This window comes from Tursiops truncatus, chromosome 7 (assembly GCF_011762595.2).
Source record: "Tursiops truncatus isolate mTurTru1 chromosome 7, mTurTru1.mat.Y, whole genome shotgun sequence".
Lineage (NCBI taxonomy): Eukaryota > Metazoa > Chordata > Mammalia > Artiodactyla > Delphinidae > Tursiops > Tursiops truncatus.
The window spans coordinates 82,436,312-82,456,707 of record NC_047040.1 but is presented as its reverse complement, the minus strand read 5'-3'; the positions used below and the strand labels follow the sequence as shown (position 1 = coordinate 82,456,707).

Genomic DNA, 20,396 nt, shown 5'->3' with positions numbered 1-20,396 from the left:
CATCATTATTAATAATTAAGATTTCCCAATTATTTTGATCCTAGTTTGATCTGTTATCACTAAAAATACTATTTCCATTGTGTTTAACAGATCCTAATGGGAGTTCACATAGCAAAGAGCAAGAAAAACTTGCCATGATAAACAGGTTGTAAAAAATACACTTGGTTTTAATTTTAAACTTCCCATTGACCCTTCTAAATTCTAGACTGGAGGCAACCATTTTTTAAAGGTCACTTATGACATTGCCAGCACGAGGTTTATAAAATATTTTCTTACCCATCTCCAGTGACTTCCATAACAAAGTTAGCTGGGAAGACCTATTGTAGGCTGGATATATGTATATATAAATTGACCATTATTGTAGCAAGATGGCAGCCTCCACTTTGAAGCTAAGAAATGCCACTGGGATGGAGTAAAATGCTACTTTAAACTACCATGAGTAATTTTCATAGTTTGTTGCGGTGAGGGAACAGAGGCCGTTAAGTACCTATTACAATGTCAGCAGACATACTACTGAGATGAATCCATTTTGACCTTTGTTCACATTCCATCTGCTCTAGTGACAAGGGTGAATTCACAGGTTCATGATGAGGCAGGCTTCATTTGCATCCTCGGAAACATCTGCAGTTTTGAATATTTGACAAGTAACACACCCCAAGGTGAAAATCCTAAGGGAGTGAAGGATTTGTTAAAGATGTTTCCATGACTTAGGTAATATGATGGAGGTAATATAGTGGAGTTCCTGCACTGAAAAGACCTCACTGTCCTGAGATAGACCCAAAGCCAACTATGGCATCATAGAATTGACCCCTGGCCAAATTGTGATACATTCCCAATAAAAGTGAAATCAATTAAAATAAATATTAAAAGCAACCTTGTGAAGGTGATAAACCACAAAACGCTCCTCTCTGAATTGAGGTATATGCAAAAGCAGAAGAGCAGGCTTATAACCTTACCTTAAGGATGAAGCAGGAATCCATGGAAAGCACATCTGGCAGGGAAGGAACCACATTTCCAGACTGACATCTACATGTAAAACTCTGTCATTAGGATCAAATGGTAAAAGCACTCTGTTTCCTTTTACTGCTTCCTGGTCATAAGGACCATCCAAAGTAGAATGAGAGGAATTGCCCCTACACTAAAAAAATAAATAATCAGGGAGTCTTTACCAAGCAACCACCCCTCACTGGGCGCTCCATCTCAGTCTCCTTAGTGGGTTCCCCTCATCTTTTTTTTAATCTCAAAACAGTGAGGGATTCAGTCCTTAAAATCTCTTCACAATCTATACTTAACTCAATTAGACACTTTATCCAGTTCCAGAGTTTTAAATATTATCTATCTATAGGAAAAAAATTCACAAAATTTTATTTTTGGCCCGATGCTCTGGACTTAACTACAAACCTATCTACTTGACATCCCCACTTTGATGCCCAATAGGCATCTCAGCTTTATCATACCCAATACTGATTGTTTAATTTTCCCTTCCCGCCTGTCCTACAGTCTTCTTTATTTCGGCAGTTGGTATCTTTATTGTGCCACATAATCAGACTAAAAATCCTTGCAGTCACCTTTGATTTCCCTCTTTTTATCAGTAAATCCTTCAGCAAAAGTGTCAGCATTTCCTTTGCATTATGTCCAACAACTTCTCAAGCTTCCACAGCCACCACCTTGGTTCAAGCCATCAGCATCTCTTGCTTGAACAGATGCACTGGCCTCCTAACCTACTCACCAATTCCACACCTGCCTCCACAGCCACAAAGATGTCCCTCATTTCCTTCAGATCACTACCCACAGTTTACCTCCTCAGGGTAACTTTTTGGGATCAGTATGTGTCCCTTTTCTCTTGCTTTATTTTTTTTATCAGAGTTCTTAATCATCAGATATATGTTGTGTCATTTGTTTATATTTTTATTGCCTTTCTTCCCTGACTAGACTATGAACTTTTTGAGGACAGGAATTTTGTTTATTATAATTACCACATTGTGCCCAGAATTTAACAAAATGCATGGCACAGAGATAATGCCCAATGCATATTTTAAATGAATGAATATAAAAATACAGTTCCTATCTTCAAGGTACTCACCAGCCAGGAGTAAAATCAAGATGAACATAGCTAGCTATAATGCAAGCCAACTGTGATTAAACAAATTACAGGATAGCACACGGGAGACAAAATTAATTCTAGCTGGGGTTAGAGAAGGGACAGAGTTTTCTCACACATTACAGACATTTGGACATACACATAAGTATTTAAATTAGGCTGAAACAGATAAATGAGATTTCAGCAAGAAAAGACATGGAGATCAGCATACGGCAAGAACTTGAACGCTTAGAAGTGCTCAGCATATTCAAGGAACAGCAAATGATCCCTGGGTGGCTGCCATCTGGAAGCTGAGCTGAGTACCAGAGGAAGGAGATGAGGCTGGGAAGATAGAGTGAGCCAGATTTCGAGGGGTCTTGAATGCAGTGAAAGTGATGTTGTTTAATACCATCAAGAACTGTTTGTTAAGAACCTACTCCAGGCCAGACTCTGTGCTAAGTGCTGGGGATGTAGAAATGACATCTCTCGTTTCTGTGTTCAGGAAATGTACAGCAGAGCACAGGATATCCAAATATTCAGACAAATAAGTGTCACAAAGCGTTGTGAGTGTCATGGCAGCGATCTGAGGAGCAACATGATGAAGGAGTGAGGATTCTATAGTGCAGAGATGGAGTTGTCCAGAAAGAGTGTATGAAGAAGGCCATGAGTCAAGGGATTTTGAGTTGGAGAGTAAAATGATAGGATCTAAGTTTTAGAGAGATTATACAAGTTAGGGTAGGCAATTGAGTGGAAGAGAGAGAGCGTAAAAAAAGAAGAAATTCTCTTCTGAGTAAAGACTAAGGGAAGCCTAATCAAACTTACTTTAGACTTGGAAAGATATTTCAACACTATCCTCTGTCCTGGTGAGTACTCACCTCCTCAGGAGTTTTCTAATGTTAAACCAGTTTCATGTGCATAGAAAAAAAGACAATCAGAACTCTCTTGCCTGATAATAAATCACATTCTCCTTAAGTTAAAACAGGCAAGAAATCTAGAAAAAGCCATGCAAAAATTCTCAAGACAAGAGTGGAGGATGAACAGTTGAACCTAGCAGTGTGTGGTTTTATATAGAATGCTCTTTAATGAGAGTATAGTAGGTTATGTCACAGCACTGGCTTATATCATGTACATTACTTGTATACTCTCAGTGGTTTAATATTAACCAAATAAAAAAATAACTTGTAACATGTTCTGCTCCCATCCTTCTGCAAACCCTCTTCATGATTTCAAGATGTTAGTTCTGACAAGTTCAAATCATAATCATGATAATTAGTATTTGACACTTACAGCCTCTTCACCAACAGTACATGTTGTTCATTTGTCAACATATAGTTGCAGTATAGAAAATATTTATCATCTATAAGAACCACATTTTGAGTCATTTAGGAACATTTTGATAAGCTAAACATACTGAAGGGTGCTTCCACCACTGATTATTTTTCCCTCTGAGCTATTCCTATTTTGTTAACATGTAATTTTATAAGCTAAATTAATTTTCAAATTCCTGCGTTTGTTGGGTTGGGTCCCTCAGAATTTTTCTCTGACTCACTGAAATGGAGGCACAAAAATGACTTGCTGAGTTTAAAATTTTTTAAATGAATTAATGTAATTCCCACACATATGACTATATGAACATATTATGTGTCATTTTGTGATCACTGAAAATGCATGGAAAAGCATACACTTGTTTTTCCATGCAATATTCAGTATATTTCTTTTTTTCTATAAAAACTAAGTAAGATCCAATGAAATTTTTATTCAAATGCTTATCATCTCATGGAGATACAAAACCTGTGCATTTCTCTGTTTTCTTACAGTAATTATTTTGACTTAGGATTGCTTAATAAGATTTCTTCTCTAGATAAGCATGAACATTTCCTTAGATGGTTGGGATCAGGTTCAAGTGTAGATGGCATCTGCATTCATTATCTAATTGAAAAGAAAATGTAAGTGTGACATATAAGGACAGCAGAGTTGTAAGTTTAAAAGGAATTATCATCATGAATTAATTTTTAGAATATTTAAAATCTGTCCTGACCTTTTAAGCTGGATCTATGTGTATAACCATTTTGACAGCCATTTATTAGGAACTGTGATTCTCACTCAGTTTACCTCCTAAAGTTACCAGGTCTAAAAATCATCCAGGACATGCCATCATCCCTTCTGGGTAGGCAGCCAAACTCCCAGGCTTCAGTGGCTCCTGGGTAAGCTTTCCTGACCCCATCTGGCCAGGCACTCTCAGGAGGGAGCCTGAAAACACCTGCTCTGTGGCCGCTTGGCGGCTTCCCCACAAATACCAGCTGGAGATAACATGTGTGTACAGAAACAGCCTAGAGTTCTGGGATTTTACAAGGTAATTTGATAGAGAGCTGATCAAAATAAACCATGAAAGTAAATAAACACTAAGTTAAACATACTTGTAGAAATGGCATTAGAGCGTATTCATGGAAAACAATTCTCCTTGAAGTAAATTCTCAGGGCTTTTTTGCCCCGGAATTATCTGCTACATTATTACAGTCTGTAGGGATATGCGTAAAAAGTATTATGGTAAAAACTTAGTGAAAACAGTACAAGCCTGTGAGAAACTTCAACTGAATTGAAATACACAAAGGGATTAGGTCGGAGAAAGATAAATGTATCTTTAAGCAGTGTGTGCCTGAGAAATGATGCATGATCAAAAGTCTTCCCATAGCCCCACTTATGACTAAACATCCTTAGCACAAAGAAAATTACAAACAGGTACACTTCTGTATTGGAAATGGAAATGAATAGTTCTCTGTATTTCTTTACCTTCTTACATTTCTATAGTCCTTCATAGTTTAAAAAAGAACTCTTGCAAGCATTATTTCCTTTTATTCTTGCAATAACCTGGTGTGGCAGGTAAAAGATTCTTTTAAAAAGACTTGGAGAAGCCAAGTTGTAGATTTGCTTGAAAAACAGCATCCTTGACTCCACTCACCAGCCGAGTCCTAAGCTGCTGGCAAAGAGATGGAGCCGGACAAGGAACATTGTCAGAACAGAAGGCACGAGATGTGTGTGTGCATGTGTACCTAATTGCAAATGTTTTGCCTTCCAAACAAGTCAAGAAATTTCTGAATTTCCTATGATTTCAAAAGACCTGTATCTATTTCTTCTCCCTTTAAATAACAAGAATAAAAATATAAGTATCCAAAGAGCACTGTATAGTCAGTACAGCCTGGTGTGAAAGCTTAGACAAGAAAATTCCAGGAAAGAGAGAATATAGCCAATATGAGACATGTAGAACACATCCATGCAGTACTGCATTGTTGGAAGGCATCCATAGGTACCTATGAAACAAGTTTGAAGAAACACATGAAGAAGCCCTCCATACAAGGCCTGTTTTTATCAAACAACTGTTTTCCAAGGGCATGCTCCTCTTTAGGAGTATTTCAGAATTCAAACCCTGATTTCTCTATTATTTACAATAGTCATTGTCCTTGAGTTTGGATCTGTGTAGAAGCAACATTCCATGGCAGACAGCCATCTATTACAAACTTTAAATGTACCTGCATTTTCCACCAGCAGCTCTACCTCTGTGTTCTTAGCATATCTATAATATAATCTTTTAAAATTAATCTCACTATCTTCCTCAAACTGAATATTACTACATCCCCTCTCTCAATAAATGGCAAAACCATTATGCAATCTCCCAAGCTATCAACCTTGCCCCGTGGACAGTTCCTTCTCTCTCTCATCCATACATAACTTAGTCCCTTTGACTTTACCTCTATGATATCCCCAAAATAAATGCCCTTTGCTCTAGCCTCATTGATGTTATTCCTCTCCATGTGAGAGGTAACAAGGGTCTGGAATTTCTACAGGACTTTTCTCTTTGTTTTCTATTTAAAAATTTTTTTCTTTCAATTTCTGAACCTCCTTTATTTATTTATCATTTTTAAAAATTTTGTATACAATTTTTAAAGGTTACTTCCCATTTACAGTTATTACAAAATATTGACTATATTCCCTGTGTTGTACAATACATCCTTGAGCTTATCTTATACCCAATAGTTTGTACCTCCCACTCTCCTACCCCTATATTGCAAGCCCCCCTGCTGGTAACCACCAGTTTGTTCTCTGTATCTGTGAGTCAGCTTCTTTTCTGTTATATTCACTAGTTTGTTGTATTTTTCAGATTCCCCATATAAGTGATATCATACAGTATTTGTCTTTCTCCATCTGACTTATTTCACTAGCATAATGCCCTCCAAGTCCATCCATGTTGCTGCAAATGGCAAAATTTCATGCTTTTTTTATGGCTGAGTAGTTTTCCATTGTATATCTATACCACATCTTCTTTATCCATTCATCTGTTGATGGACACTTAGGTTGCTTCCATATCTTGACAACTGCAAATCATGCCTTGCAGGAGCTTTCTTACTGGCCCACAGGATAAAATCCCAGCCTCCTAAGCATGGCATGTAAGGCTCTTGCTTTTTGATCTAGTCCCTGCCTAATTTTCCAAATCAGGCTACTGAAACTTAATTCCAGCCATAACAAACTTCTTTCAGCCTCCCACATGCTATATGCAGTTTAATTCTCCATATCTTCGATCTTTTTGTTTGTTCTGCATAAAATATACTTCTCCCAACCCTGTCTCTCTCTAAGTATGTTACAAAATTGAGCTTAAATACCACCTCCACTGTGAAACCTCCATTCTCACATTCTCACATAGGTAGCTGCCCTTCTTCTATGCCTCAGTTACTTTTATTAGTATTATTATTGATATTATTAGATTTTTTGTTTTAATTTCTTTTCCATGGTTTTCCCCTTCACTAATTTAAAAATTATGCACCCTATACTATTCACCTTTATTCACCTCTATCGCAGTCACCTAGTACATTTAGCAATAAGCATTTTTAAGTGAATATATATGGTGAATAAATTTTTAAATTTCCAGGAAATTTTAAATATATATATAAAATAGCCTAATACCAACTTGAATATCATTATTGCCAAAAAGCTCTGATCTAAACATATGTTTTTTTTCTCAAGTGTGTAGACAAAAGAAAAACTAAAAATAGTTTAAGTATCCTACAGGCAATAATTATTATCATAAATTGCATCCCATATAACTTTGGGAGGAACAGATTGAGTCAGATCCTGTATTGATGGCCCACATAGACAAGAAATAAACAAAAGATGACTTATCACTTGATAATAAAAGTTTTCAATCCATTCCACTCATTTTCTAATTTACCTTATCTCTGTTGGGTGAAGGAATATCTGGTTTAAAGCCTACTGAAATAATTGTTATCACTGTCTCTGTACCAGTCATGAGTGCTGCCTCCAGGAAGCTCTGTCAGAATCAGTCCTGGGGTTTGTCCTAGCAAGTTGTCTAAATTACAACTGAACCAAGGAGCCAATGCTCTATTCACAAAATGCATGCTGATACTGTGATGGGGGGAGTAAGATTCAAAATTACCTTTACTGGATGAAAAATATTCCTATGAAAACAGAAAAAAAAAAAGTAAAAATGATAGATAATTTCTTAAGGAGTGAAAAACTGGTGGTAAAAATCAATATAATAAAGAAATAGTTGGAAACCACTTTTTAAAGGGAAAAAGTGAGAAGAAATAATGTGAAGGTGAGGGGTTTTTTTGCTTGTTTCAGCAGGTCAGAAGCCTTTAGATTATATGTCCAGTTTAAGTCATCAGGCTCAACTTGTAAGGAGTGTGGATATCAGGGAGAAGGTTCAGAGAAGAATTACAAAGAGTACTCAACAGAAGGGAAAGTTAGAGAATTTTAGGGTAGGGAAGAGATGCCAAAATCACAGCAAGGGGATGACTAATAATTTCAGATATACTAAGAAGTTAACATAAAGGGAACCCAAATTCTCCCTATCAGTGATGGACCAAAACTAAAGAATATGGTCAAAATCAAAGAGAAAGACATTGGGCTTAGGAAAAAGAATTTCTTGACTTTGTGAGCGATAAATCAATAGATGGCTATGGAGCAAGATTATGAAAACTTCCAGGAAGGACTGAAAACTGTCTATTTTGAAAGGTTTAGGCATTCAGCTTCCCACAGGAAGGAAGATGCACCATATCCTCTGTCACGAATGTTTCTAGTTCTATGAGTTAATGACATTATCTTATATTCATCATATATTTATGTAATATCCTGAAAAACACAATACACTCTATTGCCTATTAATTTACTCCTCTATAGAGTAAAACCTCACAACAGGTTTAAAATTCCTTCACCAAAAGGTATATTTGATGCCTTTGAATATTTTTTGTCCACTAGCCACATCCTTCCCAATTTCTCTGCAACTTCCAATAACTATGGAGCACCGGAAAATACACAACTCTTCAATAAGTGCCCAGGAAATGCAAAGTCAAAATAGGCAGATTACTCCATGGTTTCTGCATGTCATGCATCTATTAATACATCCTAGGATCGTGTTCACACTTTTAATAACAGCACCAGGCTGCTGACTCACATTCGGGCATGTTTCTACTTCCTTCGTACCTACATAATTATTCCCTTTCTTGTGTCAGCCCGGTTTGTTTTCTTCCCTAATCTCATCCTGTTTAGCTTGGCCACTTTTCTCAATTTTCAAGGGTCTGTTGAACTGTAGTCCTGAGGTCCACATATTAATAATGCTACCAAAATGAGGACTTTCTTTTCTAATTTTCAAATAATCAAAGGATATAGAAGGTGGGGGAAAGCTCAATAATTCTTTTTACTTGTGTGCAAGGCTCTCTGCTAGGTGTTAGGAGGTAAAACAAACATGGTTCTTGCTTCCTGATAGATAAAACTCTATCAGAGACAGAGATAAGTAAATAGAAAGCTACAACCCTTTATGTAACTGCTGTGATAGGAAGGGCAGGCAGCAACAGGACAAAGTGAGATTTTGAGCACAGGGAGAATTACTAGTCTAGAAGCTGTGGGTGCATTTTGTAGTACCACTTGACCTCCAAAGAAAAGGATGCAGAAGAGGTGGGGCTAAAAAGCTGAGAATCTGCGCAAATATTTAAATTAACCCCTTTAATGCTCACAACAACACTGTAGGGCCAGTATTGTTGTCCCAGCTTCAAATATGAAGAAACTCAGCATTTAATAGGGTAGGTAACTTATCCAAAGGTCACACATTTCTAGCTAATAAGTAACAGAACTGGATTTCCAATCCAGGTTTATATGACTCCAAAGTTCATGAATGACCATGCTGCTTTTCAAATAGTCTCTATGTTTCTGGATTATGAACAGAAATGCCATGTGGGAAGAAATCTAAAATTTCAGAAATCCAGATAATGTCTACTGCTTCCTTTTATGTGGCATTCAATCAAAATATGACAACAAACTGACCTGACATAAGCTTATCCCAAACTATTCTGGTAACTCCCGACACTCTGAATTCAGGAAGCCAATTACCTGATGACTTGCTAGTTATGTTTCCAGGATCCAAAGATATAATAATGCATTCATAACTTCAAGGACCAATATTTCTTCCAGTTTTAAAAAAGGTACCATATTTTTCCACCTTTGGGCATTTTCGTCTTCTGCGGAAAATATTCTACAGTTAATAACAGTGGAAAGCACTCAGCAATATCAGAAGTAACTTGAGTATCTATCCAGATGGCTCAGTGATAGTAGTTTCCTGTCATAAGCAGGTAGCTAATGTTTAATATGTATTCAAATAGGAAAAGGAAACAATCCAGGCAATCAACCTAGCACATATAATTGTTTAATAGATGATACCTGAAATTCTATGTTCAATTCCTGTTACTATCATCCATCCAACAAATAAAATGTTTAAGCTAGTTCCTGCAATAGGTCACTCCGAAAAGCTCCTCAAAGTGAGGGTGCACTAACAGCAAATAGCTTGTCCCAATCCTGCACCTGGCAGGGCATCTTCATCTTCATCTGCCCATTTCTCTAATTTCCCTTGGCTCACGGGATGTTCCATATCCAGCCCCCAGGATTTCTTTAATAGATCATATTCTGATAGATTCCTAGAAACACCTGTTCCCTCTCCTCAAAAACCTACCAATATGGAATTTAAATTAGCATAACCACATTAGAAAAACCAATATTTACTAAAGCTTAACTTATACATAACCTATGACCCAGCAACAGAAATGCCTACACGTTTACCCAAAGACATGCGCCAGAAGGTTTACAGTAGTATGATTTGTGATGTCCAAAAGTAGAAACTATCCAAATGTCCAACTACAACAGAATGAATAAATTGTGCTGTATTCGTACAACTGAATACTTTACAGCCATAGGAGTGAATAACTACAACTACATGCAACAATAGAGATGGACCTCACAAGCTTAGTGGAGAGTAAAACACACAAACTCACATATACACACACACATACTATATGATCCTATATATGTAAAGAACAAAAAGAGGAAAAATTAACGTGTTCTACTGGAAATCTGGATAATTGTTACTTTTAAGGAGGGGTGGTAACAGGAAGGGAAGATGAGGAGGGCTTCTAAGATGCTGGTAATATTCTCTTTCTTAATTGGGATGTTGGTTAACTGAGTGTGTGCAGTTTTGTGAAAATTAATTGACTTACTTTTCTATATATGTATTATACTTCAATAAAAAGGTTCTTAAAGCCCCAAAAGGCTGGAAATTTTAAATAGCTAATTTTTGGAGAGATTAAAATGGACTGTATAAAATATTACCTGTGGGATAGAAAAAGTGTTGCATAAGGATCTGTATTCTAAACAATATGGACTTTAAATGTCTTTTCCAAGATAGACCTGGATCCCTCTCTCTTCTTGAATTCATGAGATTCCTATGTCTCCCTACATACTGCCCTAGTCTTTATTTTGGCTGTAGTCCCCAACCCACTCCTTCTGATCATAAATAATGTTCCACTTCTGCTAAAAGGTTGTTCTCACTCTTGAAGGACATGCCCTGGTCTGTGAGTCTTGAAAGCAAGGCACTTTTCAACCAGCCCTCAAATATTCTTCTCCTGGCCTCTAAACATCCTGCACTGATCATGCAGTCACCTTCTTCTCTCTCCAGAGCACTCTGGGGAATCACCCTCACAATGGCCTCTCTCTCTCTCATGTCTTTAGTTTGCCTCCTGTGCCAATTAAGAGTAGAGAAAACAGGCTGTTTCACATATTGTTTTTTGTGGTCTCTCCCATTGCGGAGCACAGGCTCCGGACGCGCAGGCTCAGCAGCCATGGCTCACGGACCCAGCTGCTCCGCGGTATGTGGGATCTTCCCGGACCAGGACACGAACCCGCGTCCCCTGCAACGGCAGGCGGACTCTCAACCACTGCGCCACCAGGGAAGCCCACACATATTGTTTTAAATTCACCCAAATGTCTACTTGACCTTGATGACAGATAATGCTTTGTTTTTGTTTTCACAATTTCCTAGGAGGGCCGCCTCCTGTTCGCAGTTCATTTATAGACACACCTGGGCCCCCAAAATGGCCAAATTACTACTGCTTCAGGTCACCAGCCCCTTCCACATATTCTGGTTCTCTTTGGTAAATCATCACTCAGAAGCCCCTCAGCAGGCTGCTTATCTAGAGTGACATAATGACAATTTTATGATATTAAAAATAGCTTTAATGTATCTTAAGAGAAGTTAACATAACCCTTACAAGGGAAAGGAAGGAATGAATCTGACATTTAGCAGGCATCTACTACCTGTAGAACTTCCTGCTGGTACTTGCCTGTATGCTATTGTTTTTAGTCCTTATATAACCCTGTAACATGGATCTTATAATCTCCCTTCAGCAGATGAGAAAATAGATGCTTGGAGTTTAAATACATTGCCCCACATCACATAACAGGTAAGATGCAGAGCAAGACATTAAACCAGGCATCGGCAAATGTTTTCTATAAAGATACAACAAATATTTTAGGCTTTACAAGTCACATAAGGTCTCTGTCACATTTTTTTCTTTGTTTCTTTGCTGGTTGGTTTGTTTTTACAACCCTTTAAAAACATAAAAACTATTTTTAACTCCTTGGCTGGATTTGGCCCAAAGATGGTAGTTTGCAGATGCCTGTCTTAAGAAGTTGGGGGAAAATACATGCTAAAGCATGTGCTCTGGACTTTGGTCCAGGTTTAAATCCTAATTCTATCACTTACTAGCTAACATTTATGAAGACTTTATACAGTACCGGGCAACATTCTAGGTGTTTTACATGTATTTACTTATTTAATCCTCCCAACAATTATTCCCCCATTCTAGAGATAAGGAAACCAGAGCGGTTAAATAACTTGGGCAAGTCTGCACACAGCAGTAAGTGGCACAGCCCAGGCCCTCTAGCTACAAGGCCCATGTTTTTTTAACACTATGTTAATGTTATTGAAGTCAATAATAAACTACCTGATCAGGATAAGTAATTGAATTGCACATGTACAGAAAAGGAAACTTTGTACTTATTTTCAAGGATCCTTTTAGCCTTGCAAGAAAAGGACTTAGTAACAGGCGGTTGTAACTGGGACTAAGGCATCTAGTATCTAGAAGATGCCATTATGTAAGATTCTACAGGTTCATAAGTGTGCAAAGCAGAACCTAGACAGGGCGATTGTTCAAAGGCAAAAGGATAGACTAGATTTGAGTTCAATTAATCAGGGTCAAAGGAGGCCACGGTGCTAGTTGGGATTCAAGGTATGAACAGGTGGAGAACTAGGTAGGGGATAATCAATAGGCATCCAAATGGGCAGGCAATTGGTATCAGGACCTGCAGCTTAAAACATCAGGCTGCCTGGTTCAGGGGCTAAGCCCTAGGAAATTTGAGATTCCCCTATGTCCATGCTGAGTGAGTAATGCTACTGATTCAGTACTGAGCTGCACAATTATTGCATGAGTAAAAATAGATCTTTGCAGACCCTTGCTCTGCACTGTGATCAGGGTAAAAGGTAAGGCTCATCCTAAAAGTCAAGGTCAGGTAGATCTACCTACTGGAGTTAAAGATCTGTAAAGACAGGGACTCAGGAAGATCCTGCAAATACATGAATCTTAAATAAATTTCTTACGTCCAAAATAACAAATTCCACTATTTATTGTTATTGCAATTACCCTGTTATCAACCACAGGTAAGTAATATAAAAGTTAAAAGAAAAGCAAAGAAAAGAAAGTGTAGTCTTCTGTGGTGATAAACTGCAATGGCCTACAAGGACCTATGTGATCTGGCCCCTAATGTCCCTCAACCTGAGACCCTTAGTGCAGGCTGTCCCCTTTCCCTGAAACGCTCACCACTACCCACTTCTTTGCAGTCTTTGTGACTGAGCTTACATTTTCCACATTTTGTCTTATTTTTTGCTTTGTCACACTTATCATATGTTTTAAAATTACACAATTTTAGAGTGCTGTGTATTGCCCATTTCCCTCACTAGACTGTAAGCTCATGATAGCAGAGACCATATCGTTTAGTTCATCATGTTATCTCCACCCATGGCTTAGCACAGTTCATAAATTTGCCCTTGATAATTATCCATTATGAATAAATCTCTATTGACAGGGCATTGAAATGCCTAAATATTATTTCTCCCCCAGACTGAACAAAAACTTCCTGAAGGCGAGAAATATGTACTACAAATACAAAATATCTGTCAGTAGTCTTATGTAACAATACCAGGAAAATCATATGACACAGGATAAATAGAGTATCACAATGTTATTTATACTAAAATGTGCCCACAAGGTCCCTGGGACAGAGAAGGGACTATATATATAACAAAAAGATTTTGCTGGTAAACAAATAGCACGAATATTTCTGCCTTCCACACAGTAAACATTAGGCTTCTTTTGCTTGCTGATGAAAAAATTTACCAAAGCAATCAGTCCTGTTTTTCCCTTTCTATTTTTTGACTTGAGACGGCTATAATTTACTAAGTAAACTACCTGGCATCCTTGAGTACTCAAAGTCCGTGTTGTCTATGACAACTCAAATAACAAGGGCATCTTTGGCATTCCAGATGCATATAAAATAATCAATACAGAAAAAGAACAAATTAATCGAAAGTTGTGTAATCTTATACCCTGAAAAGAATCTGATGAAATCTCCATCCTTTGTAGCTATTTCTAATCTAGGAGAGTGCAGATGTTTACAATCGTTTATGAGATGACCTCACGTGACCCAAGGATAGTTTTAATTGCTTATCAAATGTAATTTTATGAATGAGATAAAGATACTGTGAATGTATATAAAACACCTTTGAAATACAGAGAGCCTTTCAAGATGGGATTTCTAGTTAGCTTGCTACTTTTTCTTTAGAGTCTAATTGATTTTCCTGACATCTCGTTAGCCTGGCAAACTGCCTGCCTAAGTACTTTATCTGACCTTCAGGCCGTTTGCCAGGTATTGATCCAATATGTACAATGGCTGTGTTGTACCAGTTCTTCCAACTTTGATAAGGGCTAATGTACTAGCGCCAGGCAGACAGGAAGTCAATGGTCTCAAAATTTCTCTCATCCTCTTCTTCTATCTCTATCTTCCTTTCTTCTTATGCAAGAATTTCAGGTCCTATCAAAATCAAATCTTAAGCAGATCAGATGGACTTTTAGCCCAAATTTATTTTCTAGAAATTTTTAAAAAATACATTAGAAGAGCTCCCTAGGCAACAATAAATGAAAACGAATAAATGAAAATAATATTACTAGTTGATGGGTTTCCTTTTTAAAGAAAAATAAAACTAAATATGACAGAGATGCTTAAGGAGGATTTAGACAAACTGCATTGCAAATCATGAAGAGAAAGCAGGTAGCAAAGGGTCTTGAAATCATGTCATAGATAAACAATAAAAGAAAATGGGATTTTTGGTTAACCTGAAGAATCGCATACTTAGGGAGCTCTATGAGATTAATATCTGTAAATTAATGTGACTATATGTATTAATTTGTAGATAGATCTCATGTTTTTCATAGTTTGCCTTGACAAAAAATTTTAGGAAAGCATTTTCATTTGACAAATGGCCCTGGGCAGGCTGAGGAAATCCATGCCAACAAAACACCTAATTACTCAGGCCAGGATGGAATTCTTGAAGATGGAGAAAACAAACCACCTAAAAGTAGAGTTGCTGAAATAAGCCTTTTGGGAAACAGAGAACCTTACTGAGAATAAATTTTGTGTTTTGAAGATAATTTGGGATAGATAAAATTGACTGATTCCACAGTACAAAGCTGCTACTGATATGCTTTTTGCCCTTCGTCAACTAACTTCAAGAAAACAACTGAAAGGATCTAGAGACTTCATAATGCCCTTGCGTGGAACAAAATGGTGTTGACTGGTGCCTAGTTCATCTGACCTACTTTTCATAGCTTGGAACAGGGAGAAAACCATGAAAAATTTACTTTTAAGTCACCAGCCTGAGGGAGACCATTAGTAGTTAGAATATACGAAAAATACACATTCATCGTCATATGCCATTTCAGGCAACCTACATTCTGAAAAGTCATTCCAAGCAGCTGGATGGAGCCTGAGTTGATGGCTGGCCATGGTGGGAAAAAGGCAGAGAGTCCCACAGAACTGACAGAGGTGGAAAAATGCAGAGGGTTCTGCAGGGGTGGCTGTAGGTGGGAGAGGCACAGAAGACCCCATAGAGCTGGCATGGGTAGGAGTGGTACACAGGATCCCACAGGTCTGGCTAGAAGTAAAAGAGGTGCAGAGGATTTTGCAGTGCTATGGTACATAAGCCCAAGGAAACTGTGCTGAGAAAGGAGCTGCCTGGGTTATTTTAATCTCCAACCATACTAATCAAAAGCCACTGAAAATTTAGAATAACTCCTTCCTTTCATCTGTTAGTTTCAATGGCCCAAATGATATTGCAGACAGGCCTGCAGAAAGGACTTTAAAGCTGCTCCTAAAACCATGGGAGCTTTTTGAATCTGAAATACTGAAGAGCTGGGGTACTTACCATCAATCTACTAGAAGAGGCAAGGGGAAAGCCTAAGAAGAAAAGCAATACTTAAGGGAAAGCAAAAGAGGGGTAAGCAGTGAGAAGGCACAGAAATGGCTTTAGATAACTGCACACTCTATTGCTGGCATGGGATCCAGATATTGACTGACTTTTGGACCAGAAAACTTTAGCCAAATCCATGACTTCTGGGGAGGAAATGTTGAATAGAGAAGTTATGAATGAGAGGTGATGATTACTCCAGGTTGTTCTGTCAATTATCAGTTAAATCAGTCCTGCTATTGTGATTACACTGGTGTTTGTCTCCAGCAGCTGGAAGCAAAAAGACCTTGAAAACAAGGAGAGGAAACTAACTGAAATTTGGCATCAAAAAATAGTTCAGACAAATACACCTAGGGGAATAAATATTACAAAGTGGTGGAAGGTCTGAAAATGCACTATTGCCAGGAGAGCCAGGAAGGGTGGCCAATATGACAGGAATATGTGCCTGGCAGAACAACAAAATGCTGTAGCTGCAAGCCATGTGCATCATGTGAATGAGGCAAAGACTTCTTTTACCTTCTCCAGGAAGGGTTTGTGGGATCAGATCTCAGGTACTATTTATGGATTTGCATTTTTAACAAAAGGACAGGAAAAACAGAAAAAACAGAGAAGTAAAAGATATTCAGTAAATGATATATAGGCAAAATCGATGGGATCCCCCTTAAAAAAATTAAAAAATTGGCAAATCACAGTCAAAAACGGAGAAAGGGGAGGAAAACTGGGGTCAGAAAGCCAAATAATAAAAATGGAAAAAGAAGTTTAAGTATTGTATTTATAAAAGCTCCCTCTTCAAGGAAGTGCAAAAATCACTTCACCTCTTTGGGCCTCAATTGTAAAGGTAGGGTTATGGATGACAGGATTGTTAAGGTCTCGCCCAGCCCCAAATATCTGTGCCCTACAATTTTTAAAATTCAGCTTCTTCTAAATCTGGCTCTAACCTCACTTTGGGGAATTCTCTGACATATATCCTATTTCACTCGGCTGGCCCCTTTCCTCACGTCCCCAAAGGTCATCTGCTTATGCTGCATGCTTAGGAACAGCACATTTGCCCTTTTTTTAATTGAGGGAACGAAGATGCTAGAAAGAGATTGAACTGGAAATAAGAAGCCCTGGCTTCTGGTTCTGACTCTCCTACATAGATGCAGGATGTTTCCCTCAGGTCTAAAGAGATGGGCCAGATTACGTTGTCACTGAGGTTCTTGTCAGCTCTACTTGCTGGTCTCTCTCAACTTCTCAGGCCTTTGCACGAGTTCTCATCAATTAGATGTCTCTCAGCAAGGAGAGGTCAACCATCAAGTGTGGACACGGTGGGGAGGGGTGGTGGGGAGGATAAACTGGGAGATTGGGATTGATGTATGTGTACTGCCATGTGTAAAACAGATAGCTAGAGGGAACCTGCTGTACATCGCAGGGAGCTCAGCTCCGTGCTCTGTGGTGACCTAGATGGATGGGATGGGGTGGGGGTGGGTGGAGAGGGAGGTCCAAGAGGGGATATATGTATGCATATAGCTGATTCACTTCGTTGTACAACAGAAACTAACACAACATTGTAAACCAACTCTACCACAATTAAAAAAAAAAAAAAAAAAGGCCCAGAACTCCCGCATTCCAATTCTCCACCTAATTCATTCACATAAAACATCACAGCTAGAGGTCAGAAAGTGCATGACACACACAAAAAATAGTAACAAAATACTAAAAGACAACTTCCCAGAGAGGTGACTCTTTCCATTACAGACCAGTCTCCAGAGAAACCAGGAGGAAGAGTCAACTCCTCTCAGAGAGACTTGAAATGAGATTTGAAAGAAATCAGAAAGAATTGACCATATTCCCTTAGTACTCAGGAGCTGGCCCTACACACTTCCTCATATCTGAAGTCCGTAGCAGTCATTGCTGTCTAACGCTGACTTGGAAACCTCTAGCGACATCCTTTACAGCTCTGCCCAGCAGTTCTCCAGCTTTCCATTTTCTCCATGGGATGCCTGGATCTCCAGGGATGCCTGCAGCCTGTGGGCCACTCTGCACCCTACATTCCTGTCAGGTGTCCTGTCAGGCAAAGCTGGTTTATTCGAGGTCATGCTGGCAGCTGAGCCCAAAAGCCTGCTGCCTGTGTTGTTAACCTTGCCAAGTTAAGCTGCATCTATTTTTTTTTCTTCAATCATTCCTAGAAATATCAATTCTGGAAAACTCTGTTTTCCCACATAAGGTTTTGGCAGCCAATCCTCAGCAGTTACCTCATTCTTTGCTCTGCTGCCAGCTGAGAGAACGCACCAGAAAAAAACTGTGCACCTGTAGGGAGAACAAATGCATGGAGAATGAAGGATTGTATTGTCTCTTCCTCCTGATAGGGTTATGTAGGAAATGTCTTCATGGAGTTAAAGCACATTAGTGCAGCTGGAGACCTGAAAGTCTACCTAGCCCAAATCCCTCATTTCACATGCAAGGAAACTGAGGCTGGGTAGAGGAAAGTCTCATCTGCAGGTTATAGCTAAAAATATTTGCAAATATATGAATGAATAGATGAATGAAATAGAGAAATTCAGAAATGGAATTGGGAGGACAAAATATACACTTGTGGAGCACAAAGGCCAGAGGAAGAATGAGCGATAAAAGATCTCTGTCACTATATGCCTTAGTCAGTTTGAGCTGCTATAACAGAACACAATAGACTGGGTAACTTATAAACAACAGAAATTGGTTTCTCACAGTTCTAGAGGCTGGGAAGTCCAAGATCAAGGTGCTGGCAGATTCAGTGTCTGGTGAGGGTGTGTTTTCTTGTTCATAGATCGTCATCTTCTTCCTGTGTTCTCACATGGCAAAAGGGGTGAAGGAACACTCTGGGGTCTCTTTTATAAAGGCACTAATCCCGTCATGAGGGCTCCATCCTCACAACTTAATCACCCTCAAAGGCCCCACCTCCTAATACCATTACATTAGGGGTTAAGTTTTCAACATATGCATGCTGGGGGGACACAAACATTCGGTCCATAACATTAAGTAAATATATCCACTCCTCTCAGGTTAAAATATAGCTACTAGTCATCATTCCTTATTTTTGGTCCAGACAGCATCTTCTGAAAATAAGTTGTTCATGACTCTTCTGTATTATTGACAATTAATCATAAAGTGAGAGCTTGAGAGAGCCTTAAGAAACATATGGTTACATCCTCATATTTTAGAGATGAGAGACTAAGATTTGAAAAAAGTAAAATGGCTTTCCCAGAATATCCAAAAGCTATAGAATGATCACAAAAAGAAAAAGCAATATAGACAGACCTTGATCAACTTGTCCCTGAACACTTTATTCCTACTGAAATAAGTCCAAAACACACATGTGCACACATGCATACCCATACACCCACACCTACTGTAGGTATAAAAAGTTACTAAATATACTACTTCAATAGCTGGGATTTTACAAGTTGACTTTACACAAGGTGCTTGTGGTTTCTTAAAATGTGTTAGGCTCTCTTCTCTTCTAAGATTTGTAAAATTTAACATGGAACTTAAACATAAAAAGGCTGAATTGGTCAAGACAGTTACTGCACGGTTACTTTATACCATCAAATCCAAATTATGGGAAGTGAATTCAAGCCTGCCTTAATGTGCTGCCACATCAGCTCACTTTGGTCAATAGTGGTCAAACAAGGTGATCAGAAGCCAAAGTGGCCACCGTGAGGCCTTGCTGAAGTTGCACCAGTGGGTGTCCATCTCTGCACCTGATTAGACGGAATTCCTATTGAATTCAGTAGGAACTGAGAACTGAGGCCAGTTAGTAAGAACTAAAAACTAGATCCTACTAGCAGATCTGGTAGGCAGTAAAGCAGCACCATTCTCACTGTTATTCACTGGGCCTTGACTTGTGACAAGTTACTAAACTGATAACTTAGCTCAGAGAGTCCATGATACACACCCCCAACCCCTGGAGAAAATGCATTCTTCCAGATGCTCAGTGAGAAAACTAAGGGGTGCCCTCGAGGAGTTCTATGGGCCTTACCCAGGGGTTCCATTCTTGCAGGCCTCGTTTATCTTCCTCCTCCGATATCCTCTCCACTCATCATCAGCACCAACACTCACTGCATAGGAGTGTGCTGGGAATTGAGTTGGACACTATGCTGGAGACTTCTGTCATGGGGTTGATAATCTAATGAGAGCCAAAACATGTACACAAAAGGCTATATAATTATACACCTAGAATAACCAAAGCACCAAATAAGTTAGTGAATCAGTAATAATTATAGAGTTCAGGGAAGTTCCCAGAGGGCACTGTGATAACTTACAGTGGATTATAAGGCTCTTCCTTTGCAGAGATTTAAAATTTTTTTCCACATTTGAGTTTTATGTTTTATTATATAGAGTAGGTTTATGGTTTACCCTCGTTATAATAAGAAAGAAGGACAA

The 20,396-nt window shown here is 38.6% G+C and overlaps 1 long non-coding RNA gene across 1 annotated transcript; it reads right to left on the bottom strand.

Annotated features, from left to right (window-relative positions):
• Nucleotides 1-9,591: 9,591 nt before the first annotated feature.
• Nucleotides 9,592-20,138, bottom strand: LOC141279094 (uncharacterized). Its single transcript, XR_012332850.1, has 4 exons — nt 19,993-20,138; nt 18,702-18,795; nt 18,230-18,284; nt 9,592-9,606 (listed from the first exon to the last, which is right to left on the bottom strand). It is a non-coding gene; the product is annotated as an uncharacterized lncRNA (long non-coding RNA).
• Nucleotides 20,139-20,396: the final 258 nt, after the last annotated feature.